Source organism: Lontra canadensis, unplaced genomic scaffold, assembly GCF_010015895.1.
Source record: "Lontra canadensis isolate GAN:19392208 unplaced genomic scaffold, GSC_riverotter_1.0 scaffold4, whole genome shotgun sequence".
In the NCBI taxonomy this organism is placed as follows: Eukaryota; Metazoa; Chordata; class Mammalia; order Carnivora; family Mustelidae; genus Lontra; species Lontra canadensis.
The window spans coordinates 2,727,268-2,742,039 of record NW_022630998.1 but is presented as its reverse complement, the minus strand read 5'-3'; positions in this window follow the sequence as shown (position 1 = coordinate 2,742,039).

The window sequence follows — 14,772 nt, the reverse complement described above, 5'->3', positions numbered from 1 at the left end:
GATTCACATACACTAGGACTTTGTGGTCCATGGTCCCTGGAATAAGTCTGCCTTTTTGTTGTTGTTAAGATTTTATTTATCTATTTAGAGAGAGAGAGCACAACCAGAGGAGAGGCAAGGGAGAGAGAGAGACAGAATCTCAAGAAGACTCCCCACTGAGTGCAGAGCCTGATGCAGGCCTTAATCTCACAACCTGAGATCATGACCTGAGTTGAAATCAAGAGTCAAACACTTCACTGACTGAGCCACCCAGGCGCCCCTAACTTTGCCTCCTTAAGCAACTATCTACATTAGCCCGTCTCTCAGTTTTTATCCTTTTAACAACTAGCCATCCATACAGGAACCCTTGAATACAGGCAGATGAACAAGATCGAGTCCCTGCCCTCAAGAAGTTAACTGTCTAGTGGGAAACACTAACAGGTAGTAAGTACACTGAGTAGCTGCCACGATGGAGGTATACTTACAGTTTCACTGAGGAAAAAATTAGAAACCAAAATGGAGGAAGGAGTTGGTAGAGAAGGAATGGATGGGATATAGTATCTAATGTAGGAAAGACGTTAGGGTTCGAAGCTGACAGCCAAGAAAGAATTCTTGGGACGTCTTTGGTGCAAAAGTGGTTTTATTAAGGCATAAGGACAGGACCCGTGGGTGGAAGGAACTGTACTGGGGTCATGAGGAGTGGCCCATTACATACTTTTAAGTTGGGAGTGGCGAGGGATAATGTAAGTCTTTAAGGAATTTTGGAAGCAAGGTTTCCAGGACCTTGAGGAGGTAGCTATTTTCGGGACAAAGTCATCTATTACCATCTCATAAAACCTTAGTCATGAGACCCTTCAGGTGTGTATCGGTGGGCCATATGCTTGGGGTATGATTGCTAACACCTATCTTGGGAGACAGAGATAAAGGAAGTTTCCAAAGGAATTTTTATCTGTTAAAGTAGACTCAGAGGATCCTGGGGCGTCAGCCAAGATTGCCTTTTGCCCTTAGCAAAGTATCAACATCAAGGCAGTTGAGTCCCCAGAGGAAGGTCACTCTGCCTGTTTCAAGAACTTGCAAATGGGCTGTAGGTAGTAAGGAAATGGAATAATTTTTCTTCTGCCTTTGTTTCCCATATCAGTGTCTACAACCAAGGGCACTGGGTGTGCAAAGGGTGTGCATGACCCACCCAGCCCCAAGCTCTGTGTCAGGTCCTCTTCTGCCTTCTGTGAACAAGAGTCCTAAAAATTGAAGGTAGTTAAATGGCATCTAGTATATTAATTTTTGCCTTATCATTGAGTCCGCCTGGCTGAGTGACACATCAAGAGTGTTTTATATTCTCTTATTTTGAAGACTAAACATCGTCCTTCATTAGGAACCAGGTGTGTGTGTAGAGGAGGCAGATGTGGAAGGTAGGTTGGAGTGGGACTGTGGAATACAACCCTATTATTTGTGAAAATCAGAAGTTCTTTAAGAATCTTAAAGGGTCATAAGCTGACAGCATTACCTCTCCCCATGCATATAATAAACATCTAGCATGCTAGACAATTAAAGATTTATTTTTTCACCTTCTTCCATGAAAAGGAAATTCACCTTCCAATTTCATACTAGTTTGTGCATAACATATACTGTATCTTTTATATTACCTAATTTTTCTACCAATTTAATCAGGTCACCCAAAATGACCACCTTTAAGGTGCCAAAATGTGATTTGTTGGCTCTACTTGTGAAAGCAGTTTTTAAACTCCTGGTATGGCCCTGGACTTTCTTTGGATTTCCTGGATCTGGTGTGCACAATAAATTTCAATAGATTTGCAGAAGGAGGACATGCCAGGTGTGGAATGTCGCTGTAAAGAGCTAGGCCAGAAGAGACAATGGGTGATGATATAAAATCAGTGTGAGGAAAACAACAACAAGGAGAAAGCCGGAGAGATCCACAAACCGTAATTATTAGCTATGTGAAATCCCTTTAACTGAATTCCTAATGCGCTGTTTAAAGAATGGGCACTTTTATGGGGAAAGGGGGCACACCCCTCTTTGGTTCCTGTTATTGGGTGTGAAAAGCAAACTACATTTATAGGTCCCGTGGCTATCAAATGTATTTTCTCACCACAGAGTTTCTTCAGCATTGTTTGTTACCAGGAAATCTCACAGCTTTAAGACGACTCAGGCTTCAAAGTCAGGGAAGTGGATTTGGGGCAGGGGAGTCTTGGGGCATGGAAGGAAAACTATCCATCAGCATTAGAAAATGGCTCCAGGTTTTGTTTTGGATTGGTTTTTTGTCGTTTGTTTACTATAGGATGCAAATCAGAATTCGAGATCTACATATAATTTTGAAAGCCCATATATTCTTTTTTTAAAGATACATAGGTACTAGCTTATCGCTTCATTAAAAGTTTCGTCTCCCAGACAAAACAGTTTTATCAGTTGTTGATGGAAGGAGCCTTCCCTTCTTAAACATTGTGCAGCACCAGCAGCGTGACCCTCGGGTCATGGGATAACGCTAGTGTGCTCATGCTCCAAGGGGCCTTTTCTTTGGTAAGTGGCACCTGCTGTGAGGCTGTCCGCATAAATAGGAATGTCTGCAACAAATCACAGATGTTTCATGCACTAGAAAACTCGACAGGAAGTCATCACTAAAAGAAAGACAGAAACAGTATGGAGTAGTAAGAGCAGGGGGAGGAAAAAAAAAAACCAAAACACTATTTTTACCTTTGGGGAGGATGTTTGGAGCATGGATTTAAAATGCAGAGTATGAGGACTCTTACCCAGCGGTTCAGTTTGACCCAGACTCCCGAGCTGAGAAGGCACAGGGTTTCTGAGGGAGGTAGGACATCCCCTAACACAAAGTGAGTGAGAAAACAAGCTTGAAAACCTCTTTTTTTAATGGGGTGAAGCCCTCTACTCTTTGTTATTCTGAGGCATCCAAGTTTTTCATGGAACAAATACCCTAATGCTCTGTTTTGTTATTGCTGCTACTGTTGTTTTTCTCTTAAGTGTGAAAATAAATGCATTCATTTTGTGCAAACCTTTCTTACTAGCCAGGGACGCCTTCCCTTTACACAGCCCCGGGGGGTTTTAACACCACCTCCCCCAGATTCTTTCTCCCGGACCAAACATCGGATATCGACCCTCTGAAAAAGAACGTCACGCATGAGTTTATCTTGTTTTCACACCAGCTTATTTTCAGTGTATTTCCAGGCCATATAATAACATTATTTTATAGACTTCCAAGTAAGTAGTAACAAAGAAAATATTTGTCTACTCTCCATTTCCTCAACAATTTCTGGACCTCATTTCAAAGAGACGCATGTTGCCGGAATGTTAATGTGCTTTTCTTTCTTCCAGAGAAACCAAAGCATATTGTTTGTTTTCACAGGAGTATTTATACTTAACACGCTTACATCCTAAGTCACATTTGCCCTATCCTCAGATTCCTTCTCTCATAACTCATTTTTAGCTTACAATCACATGAACAGTCTCCCCCCTAACAAATTCTTCAGAGCCCTATTTTTTTTTAATTTTTATTTTAATATTTGACAGTCTCTTTGGAGAAAGGAAAGAACATTTGAAATAATATTGGATATTTTGCCAAGTCTGTCAAATGAGTACCACTTTCACTCTCCCAGCTCCGTCTCATTAAAATTGTATTCTAATTCTGTCTTAACTTGGTCTCCGTGCTTCCATAAGTCATTGCCTCCTCATTACTTGTAGTATGGGAGATGAAATTTATTCAAACCCGATAGCTAGAGATAAAGAATTGAAAGGCAGGCAGCTGGGAGAAATGAAATTAGCCTATTTTCAGGCTTTTCCGGCTGGATTTTTGCAGAGCGTACCCCCCCCACCCCCGCGTTACACCACATGCCAGTTTGCATTTGCGACGCTATCTATGTTTGGTTTATAGATTTTCGTTAATATGATAATCTTAAAACAAAAACATAGGGATTCTTGTCCCATCCCATGCACCCACCCCCACCTTTTTTTTTTTTTCTGGTCTTAGCCTTGAAATGCTACTGAGTGTCTGAGTTGATAAAGGGAGAAACATGATTTTCTGTAGTTTTCTATAATTACGGAATCGTTAAAATTGCCCAACAATGATGAATCGTTTCATTGTGTTACAATTCATATTGGTGTCTCTTGCAGAAAAGAACATTAGTGACAAAGAGTAAGTGTTATACCCTCCGAATGGTTGGAGGGGAAATGGATTTGGAATGTAATGTGACTTACAGGCAATTTCACATACAATACAGGAGGGAGCCTCGCTTTCTAACACAACCTCTCCATCTTGAGCTTTAAATGTCAGAAGAATACGCTGTGGAATTCCTAATTTTGAATATAGAGGAGTTTTTGGAGAAAATTGACTAAAAGCACTGTACTTTTCCATTATAAAATTGAGTTGTTAAGGAATTATATGGGCTAATTACTAAACTTGGTATTTTTTACTATTTTGCTTATGAACAGATATTGTCATTAGCTAGCTAATTAAATTGACTGCAATAACAAGCAGTAATTTAGAAATATGTTTTAAATTAGTTTCTATATGAAAGCAAAGTCTTTGTTGATCTGTGTACGTGATTAATGTCAAGTGTCATGAATTAGCTGAGGGAATTCTCTGTAGAAATATATGCGTTTGTACAAAAGAAAGAAGGAGAGATTCATTTACACTACACTGGTGAGAGTAAAAGATGAAGGTTGATGTGTGTCTAAATATAAGTACCGATACATTTTTTTTCTGGTTACTCACAGAAAATACGAAAAGAACACATTTCCCAGAAACGTGATAATGGAGGTTAAGTTTCTCTGTCTATAGGTACAGTGCCCTGTATATGCCCAACCCAGAAACTTGGCAAATAATATATGTAGATTTAAATTTAAATAGACAGAGCCTGTCCAAGTATTATGTAAGATATGTGGACAAATCTGTCAAAGCCACTGTAGTAGGAAATTACAGAATATTTTATGTGACTAATAAATTGTGCAGATAAGCCGTGGACCATAGTCATAAACAAATTTGCCTTTGATGTGGGTATTTTCTGGGAGCAGGAGCTGGATCAGAAAGGTGACCCTCTCGAGAGCATTTAGCATGGTGGATTTTTATTTGCTTTCTATTTCTTTCCCAGTGTGAAATTTGGTTCATCGTCTCTGTCATGCTTGGACCTGTTAACATTTTCTAAACCATCTAGCAGAGGAGGAGGTAAATTATCATCGGGGACTAAACCGGACATGAATAGCACACAAAGCTAATAAGCCCTCGCCTAGTTTAGGGGATTCTGTCCGAAGGATTACCTAATAGATGAACTATGCAGTGTGCATATATAAAAGTAATTCCCAAACACCCAAACCGGTGTGGACCTAAACAACTTGCTAGTACAGGATTTATCCTTGAATGTGTATTTATAAGTTTCAAGATAAAGAGCAACCTGATACTATACCTAATAAACCCAGACCCATTTCAAGTCTCTATCTCTCTACCTTCTTTACTCCAGGCCCTTGGAATCAGCACATATCACAATCCTGTAGCTCGTGTGGCCTCCCCCCAAGCAAATAAAACTTACAATAATAATGTGGGAAATGATTTGTTATTCAGATAGAGCATTTTTAACACCAAGCCTGGTCTTAACATAATCCTTGAATTTGTAACTTAAGCCTCAGAAATCTACAGACGAAAGGGCTCTGTCAAGAAACATACTGAGAAAATGTGCCATATGTTTCTGCCAAAGACTTTGATCTACTTCTTCATTAGCAAAACATCTTGCCCCTTTTCCAGGCTCTACGAACCTGGCTGCCAATTATACTTAAATTATCTTATCTGGCCTCTTGATTCTTTTATCAGCTGGATGTCTTCATAGAAATAATGGCTATACCAGCAGCAAACTTTTTTCAAAGCAACAAGGGAAGAATCTGTTCCCACCCCAGAGTCCCATGTTAGCCAGTTCCTTCTCACCAGAGAGGAACAAAAAATACCTACGGGGAGAATGAATAGAAGAGCAAAGGGCCATTATGGACCTATTGTCCGTCTAAAGCCCTGCTGTGGCCACCAGTCCTTGGGGTTTCGCTCTTCCCTTGGGACTTCTGCTGGCGTCTGTCCTTCCTGGCCGGAGGTGTTGGCTCAGTCTGTTTAGCACCAGTGACTACTCAGGTCAGTGTCAAGGAATTGGGTTGATTCCTCCAATTTGGGAGGGATGTCTCCCTTGACATTCTGAATTCTTAATATTTCCTCAATAACTGCATGCCTTGTCCTGAGTTCCAGCCGCGCGAAGGCCTTTGTGACGCCAGATCTCAGAAAGGGACTCCCTGACAAAGTGGGAGCCTTCATTGGACTGTGCCCCCAGCATTCTTAAGAACAGACACACCCACACCTGCCCCCATCAGCTTTAACACCCATCACATTAAACGGTATCCGTCCCTTGTCATCACCCACCAAACTGAAAACCGTCTGCCCCCCTTTTTTTTTTTACTTTTATTTTCTCATCGTGGTTCTGTCTTTCTTTGACTGATTGCGGTAGTTGAATCAGTTCTTGCAATCATAAAAAAGTGCCCCCAACGCTGACGTTTTTCTTTGAGAGTCCTCATTCAGCACCCGACCTCCTGGCCTCTTGTGAAAACTGAGAAGCCTCTTAAGAAGGTGACCAGGTCCTCCTAATCAATAAATGAATGCCCGCTTCTAAGGCACTGTCTTCCCTCATTTTCAATAGTTTTATGTCCAGTATCCTCCCATATTTTTACTTGCCCAGACCTTTCCATCTGCTGCTTCCATGTCTTCTTTCTGGGATGACGTTGACTTGCCAGATGTTACTGCACTTAGTCATTACAGATGAGCAAACTCGAGGCTGTAAAGTGGCTTTGCGGAGTTGTAAGAAAAAAAAAAAAGTGCGTAAGCTATAAAGGCTCCACATTTCATGGAAAGGATATCCAGTCACTTCTTTTGCTTATTCTGAAGTTTTGCATTTCTTTTTTACAGATTTGTTGAATCTCCTTTGATTGGAGGAGATTCACTTTCCTTCACCTTCCTTCAGTTTCTGATCTTTTCTTTCCTCTGTTCCTTTCTTCTTCTTCTCCTGCTTCTTCTTCTTCTTCTTTTTCTTCTTTTCCTCCTCCTTCTTCTTCTTCTTTCACCATTTCAGGATACATAGATTTGTTAAATGCTGCTTTATTTTCTGAAGATAGAAATTGGATCACTATAGACACCAATATAGTAAGGAAAACACATTATATGAAGAAAATGTTTAAACACACTTTTCAAGGATTGTCCACGTGGAAGACAGGCAGTGGGACAAGAAAAATATAGGAGAACTGAGAATTTTGCGGATTCTGGATTTGTCCCATTTGTTTGTCCTGTTTTTGATCAGATGATCTTTGAGCACAAACATTCTATGGCTCAATAAAATGAGTAGCTCCTAATACATGAACAAAATTTTGTTTTCAGATTCTCTCTCCAAGCACGTGAATTAAAAAAATTTAAAAAGGACTTAGTTGCAAACTGTGGCTTAACTCCCCATACCGGCTGATCATCAAAATCCTTGTCCACTTGTAAAGCATAGCTCACATGTGTTGATGCAGAACACTTTGCACTGTGGTCTGGGAATTTGCGTTTAAAAAAAAAAAAAAAATTAACAAAAATACCCCAGAGGAATCAGATGAATGGCCAGCATGATCCAATTGGATTCCCCTAGTTTGGGTTTTTATTGTCATTGCTATAAGGAAAAGTTCTCCGTTTGGAACCATTTAGACCAGAACCATTTAGACCAGAGCCTATGTTTTCCATAAATGTATGCTGTCACAGTTACTTGGTAAATATTTATGACCCCTTGTATAAGCAAAATCTCATCTGATACAGAACTGCACAAGCATACCTCTTATTTTTATGTCTTATACTCATTTAGTAATTTTTTCTTCATTTCCCCTGTTTCGTATGTGAAAAACTCTTATTCTCAGGTTTATCTTCCAGCACTCAAAGATCTTGGGAACTTTTTCTCCCTGTCAGCTTAAAAAAACTGGTTCCAACTCTGCCATAGACTCTACAAACTAGTGGTATTCTTTCCATTTTCTCCTTTTCTGCTGAATTCAAAGTAAGTTTCTCTTGTGTGTCAACAAGGATCCCTTACAGGCTCAGTAAGAGACTCTCACAGACAATAGGTAGTCTGTCTCCGCGCTTCACAGGAGATGATAAAACCATCTTCTGGGAATACTTTTGCGTTTTGACAAGTTTGTGTCTGAATGAGGAAAAGTTTTGGAAGATTCAAAAATGGCCCGGGTCGCATTTTGCGGAGTTATTTCCTGTTCTTGCTGGGTGGAGGAGAACCCCTCGGCTGGCTTCAGTCCTGCCTCTGCAGCTACAGCTCCCTTCAAACTGCCAGAGTCTCTTCACAAACTCAGAGGGCTTCCCTAAATGATCTCCAGGAAATCCTGGCCCCACCTCCCGCAGCAGACAACATAACATGTATGTTGTATCGTTCCACTCCCAAACACCAAAGCTTTGTAAGTGAAGAAAAATCTCTCCCCCTATCCATCTTAAGTTCTCCTGCAGGGGCCCCGTAAATCAGATGAGCTAAAGACAGATCAACAAGAGAGAGACAAACACTCTTAATAACATGTGTATCACACATGTACACGTGGGTGTGCTCAGGGATGAGTCAGTCAATAGCGTAGAACTTTGGTTTACACACCACTTTGGGCTGAACGAAGGAAAAGGGGTTGTGGGCTTCGGGGCTGGCCAAGGCAAGTTATGGGAAGAGGACCAGGAAAAGGACGACCAACAGGTTGCTTAGTAAGGTTTGTTATATAGATTGAAGTCCATTGATAAGTGCTGTTCAGAGTCTTTCTCTTCGTGGTAAGAGAGAGAATTATCATTATAAATGGAAATTTGCTTTAAAGATGTAAGTTTGGGGTGCCTGGGTGGCTCAGTTGGTTGAGCAGCTGCCTTCAGCTCAGGTCATGATCCTCGAGTCCCAAAATTGAGTCCTGCATGGAGCTCCTTGCTCGGTGGGAGGGTCTGCGTCTCCCTCTGACCTTCCCCTTCTCGTGCTCACTCTCTCTCATTCTCTCTCTCTCTCAAGTAAATAAAATCTGTTTAAAAAAATAAAGATGTAAGTTTCCACAGGAAAACTTGTGCTCTGCTTCTAGAACCTTCCCTGGATCTGCTGGTTCTCAGTGGACTTAAAGTCAAAATAACCTATTTGCCAAAAAAGCCTATTTGGGGGTAGCATATTTTGGTGTCTTACCCCATACCTTCCACTTGCTTCTTGTAACACTCAGAAGTTACACAGTCTGAAAAAAATAGTGCACAGACCGTACCGTAGTCTATAAAACATTCCATCATCTAGTCTGCTACTTCTCTTGCTCTTTTCTTTCTTCTGTCCCCACGCTCACTGCTTTCCATCACACTGACCTCCTTGCTGACCCTTTAGACTCTGACCCTATGTCAGAGTTTTGCATTTGCTCTTCCCTCTGCCTAGACAGATCTCCGTCTAGTGATTTGCATAACTTTGACCCTTACTTTGTTCAGGTCTCTGCTGAACGAACTCCATGGTAGTGAAATGTTTCCCTAAACACCCTCTTCAAAATAGTAACTGAGCCCACTCTCTCCACCTTGTTTTGCTTTATTTTCCTCCATAGCACTAAACATCATGTGACATATGTATTAATAATTTGCTTGTGTACTTACTCATTTTCGATCAAGGAAAGGAAAAGGGAAATATGGTAGCGATAATCTATCACCTTTGCAGTGAAGTTTAGCTTGGCCTCTGAGCGCCAAGACACTCAGGGAAAAAATAGAAAAGTACGCTTGAAGTTCCGCTGAAAGTAAGTGGCGTGATTTCTTTCTCATTATTTTCATCCTTGTATGAGGCCGTGAATTGCTCAGTCAATAATTAATGGCCGTAAGTTGTAACAGTGGAGCTAACACCACATTAAACTTTCATTCCATTAAGCTCAGGGGCTGCAAATTTCAGAAGGAAACTTTGAGGGCAGCCAGGACCACGCAGAAAACAAAATGATCCATGGCTCTGGGTCCGGGTGCGATGTCACATGGGGAAGGCATCCTATCCGATTTAAACAACATTTATTTAAGCTTTTCTGAAAGGGATTTACATTTACCCTTGCCTTGGTTTTCAGACCTAATGTCCAAGCCTAAACACACTGTGAATTCAGTTTCTCTAAATCACTATTCTTCAGGCTTCTTTTGACTTCTTCTCACAGGACACTACTTAGAATCCTTTAGTTCCTTCAGTTTTGTCTGTCTTGTCAGGCTTTGTCTTCCTCAGTTTTGGTTTTGGTTTGTTTTTTTGTTTTTCTGTGTTGTTGTTGTTTTTTAAGGTGTTTTACCCAAAACAGTGGTGGGAAATAAAAAGAAAAGAAAAACATTTGGATCCTAGGCTCGTAAAAAGTGCTTAGCTACCGGCTTCCCTAATTTGTCATGGTTGCTGCTGTTGTTATGACTTCCCTGTCTTTTGTGTACCTTGAATTGTTCTTGCTTTTTAAAATGTTTATCCAGTGTTTCACATACTTCCCATGACTCCCTGCTGATAAAGCTTCAGTGTAATTAAAGTATTTATATGAACACTGCTGAATTCAGCTTGCATTATTTAGGCACACAAAGGAGAATTCCTGGCATTTCCAAGTCACAATTGTTTAATCAGATGACAGAGTGTCAGTTGGTGAAGAATACCTTTACAACCCATTTAAAAAAAAAAAATATATTTAAATATATATAAAATATATATATATATATATATGGATTTGCTCTGTTTTCTCTCTGCATTTTGTGGTGTTCTGCAGTGAAATGAAGTATGCGGGATTATACTTCCATTTGGACTGAATTTTTTAAACTCAGCAGTCTAAAATCGTCTATTCGCTTATTTAATTAACTTGGGGGAAAGGACCATATCTGGACAGGGAGAAAGCCAACTCGTCACCATTCAAACAGGCCTACAGGCAACCCTTTTTCCCCCTTTAAGTAACGTCTTGCCCCTTGACACATCCTCATTATGGAAATGAATGTAACATTGAATAAGCGATGTCATCCTTTTGGAATTATGACATGAAGGGGAGGAATTATAGCACACTGGGAATTTTGGTAGGAGTTGATTTATAAAAGAAGTTGTCACATTTGTTTTTATTGTGGTTAAAGCTCTAGTTTGGGAAAAAACAAAAGGGCAAGGAATTGGGGAGTTTATGGATGAATGTGGATCTAATGAAGAGAGTCCATTGGTCCCACAGGCCAGGGTAAGATTCCCACAGTCCTGAACAAACAGTTCTCAGCCTATAATTTCTGAGCCTTTGTTTCCCCACTTTGGAATTCTGACTACAGGCATGTTACCAAGCCAACTGGGTTCACTACAAAGATCTAGCAAAGCTCTTTTTATCACAAAGATCAAGACAACAATTGTGTGCCTACAAGAAAAGAACAACTAAAACCATCCAACAAGCATTAAAAGAACAATTCTAGAGATAGTTGCCTTTGAACTCCAATAATGGGCAACATTCAGTCCCGAGATTTGAAATTCAGAGTTAAAAGAATTCATTACCAATTGCCTTTCCTTGTAAATATAAGAGCTTCTGGCAGCAGTATTTTCAGTGGCATTAATTTTGTCAAATGCGATATTTTGCAGTCATGTTGAATCCCATACAATGGCTGTATTATACAACCACGTTACAGACTTAGTTTTGTTTATGATAGAGTTCACTTATGAAACAGAAGAAATCTAAATTTTGCCTTGGCTTTACCCCAAACCACAGAAAAACGGAGTATTGTTTTACGAAAGCTCGTTCTGCCGTGTCACTTCCTAAATGTAAAAGTGTCCTGTTCGTGCAGTTATGTTCTGTTGACATGCGTGATGCCCAGCTGAGAAAATAAAAAAGGGTAATCCACCTGCACATTTTCCTCTCTTCCAGCTATGACCTGTGAGCAGCTTCAGTTCCAGGTGGAAAACAAGTATATACGAAATTTCCATTTTTGCGTGAATACTTGCTTCACTGATGGCTTGGGAGCAATTTCAACTGAATCTGAGTGGGCTTCAGTAATGCGAAATAAATCTTACATTTGAAGAATTTTGACCACGGTTATCTGGGTAGGCCCTGTAGTCAAACGTTAGAAATTGGTTCTGACATTTTGGTGCCGGGGTGGCACTTTCGGTTAAGCGACCAGGTCGTGGTTTCCACTGAGGTCATGATCTCAGGGTTGTGAGATGGAGCCCCACACCGGGCTCCACACTCAGCCTGGAGTCTGCATGGGCTTTTTTCTCCCTCTCCCTCCGCTCCTCCTGCTCATGCTCTGTCTCCTTCTCTCGCTAAACTAAATAAATCTTAAAGAAGAAAAAAGAAAAAGGGAAAAAAAAGGAATCACTTTTGAGATTCAGTCATTTCCTCTTCATGAAACCCATGACCATCTGTTTTGATGTGCTTGCTGTGTGCGTACACTTTTTTTTTTTTTTTTCCTGCAAAAGAACAACTAATGAAACTAATGAAACACCGTTGTTTCATTTGGGGGATGCTGGAGTGAGTTTTGCATTGACAGAAATCTAATGGTACTTCTCCAGACTAGAACAACTTGTTTTTGTCCAATGTGAGCATCTTGCTGCTTCTAGAAAGCTTGTCAAAACACTTCTTGCCAAAAAGCAAAAGATAGAAGAAAGTTGACTGATAGAATGAGTGTTTTGAGGTTGAGTTTTTAACTTAGATTTTAATGATTCATTATTGATGTGTATCCACATGTAGGGTTCAATGCTATGCCAGAAAATGTTATGCCAGAATCAATATGGAGATCCATTTTGGGATATCTGTATTAATTACTTACATGAGAAACTATAAATTTGGCAAGTAACTTCTCTTTATTTGCAAATAATCAGCTTTACTACATTGCCTGCAGGATTTTGGATTATCATGAAAAGAATATTGCGATATTTTTTCAGGTCCACATTTGAATGGTGGTTGCTGATATATAACAGAAATGCATTAATTATCAGCCAACATGGGCAGCTCTTAACTAAAGGTAGATTGGTAAATTATGTTCTTAGAGAAAATACCCTGTAAACTACATATGATTTTTCCATAAAGGTAATTTAATGTTATACTCCCATCAAGACCTTGATAACAAATTTTTAGGAAAAAAGGAGTGGGGAGTAAATGCCATAATTAATTACTGATAAATAATTTGTTTCTATTCTGTATAATATAATCAGATTCATAGAACATCCAGTCCTGTATGTTTGATTAAAAAGGACTTGGAACAGGAATTCTGTCTGAGTCCAGTGGTCAAAGGTCTTAGAAAGACCAAGACCAGGCAGTTGGGAAAGAGGGAAGAAGAGGGAAGAAAGATTTTATATGCCAGGGCGGAAGAAGGGAGATTGACAGAGAAGTATAATTTGTGATGTGCCTGCTTTCGGTCCACAAATAATAACGTCGGATACTCCTGACAAAGGACTTTGGGTGTGAATTGCTATAAGTCAAAATCCATTGCTCTTAGGCATATCAGGCTTTCAAAATGTGGAAGAGTTGAAGTGAAAGGACTATATAAACATGTGCACCAGGGCACTTACTCTTTCAGATGTTAGTAAATTTTTAATGGTTTCTTGGTGGGATTTTTGGTGCCAGTAATATAAATGAGCAAATGTTGAATTAATACAAAAATTTTTAGACATGTGTATAGGTATCTATTGGAGAGGAAGAATAAACTTTTCCTCGACCCTCATAGGGTTCCTCGCTGGCCCTGAAAAGTCAACTGGCAAAGACAGGTTAACAAGAGAAGAATATATAAACTTATTTAATGTAATAGTCACACAACGTAGAAGGCTTTGTAAGGAAATGAAGACCCAAAGAAATAGCTAAGCCTATGTGTTTTTATACTAGGTCTGAAGAAGAGTGGAAACTTACAAAAAAATGTGTCAAGACAAAAGGGTCTGAGCTAAGGGTAGTCAACTGGGGGAAACTTAGCAAGGCCTGTTCTTTTGGATTCCTCTTGGTGGGCCTCTATCTTCAGAGACGCTTGCTCCTTTGCTCCGGATAATGTGTGACGGCACCTTTCGCATTAGGATCTTACGACCTGCTTCAGGGAAGAAGGGGGAGCTCAGAATCCTTCCTATACCTGCTGTTTCTCAAATCCCTCTGGTTTAATATGATCAATATACAAGTTGTCATGTTGCAGCATAGCGTGTTCTGAACCCCACTGGTATCTACATATCATAGAAAAAAACATGTAGGTACACCTAAAGCTTCTAATTTATCTCTAAGGAGTTAAAAAAAAAAAACTATAGATACAATCAAAATAGATGGTGAGCTGTTACATTTTTTACCATTTATATGTGGTTGAAATATCCATGAATCTTTGATTTGGCTATGCAATCCTGAAGACTTGACATTAAGAATAAAGTCTTCACAGATCAACACATAGCAGACATGCCTTTAAATATGTATTGGCACTCCCAGTTTGATGTTTATTTCCCCAGAAGTTATCTGTGAACCCTTCCTAAGTACATACCTATCACCCATAGTATTTGGAGTCTTCCAAAAATTAAAGAGGGCTTAGTCTTTTTGTTTCTTTTTGTTTTTAATTCAAAAATTAAAGTGGGGCTCAGTCTTTTTGTTTCTCTTACACAGAAACATTTATAATACCCACAGTAAAAACTGTATGAGGAAAAAAAAAAAAAAAAGCTTACATTGGATGTCCACCTCCAGTATAAAACTGTGGCGTGCCCCCAGTTGACTCATAAAGATAATGTCAAGTTCTATTCAATTAGGATGAGCTCTTTCTTCCCTTTTTGGCTTTTGCTGATGGGCAGGGCAGCACGTGACACCATAAAT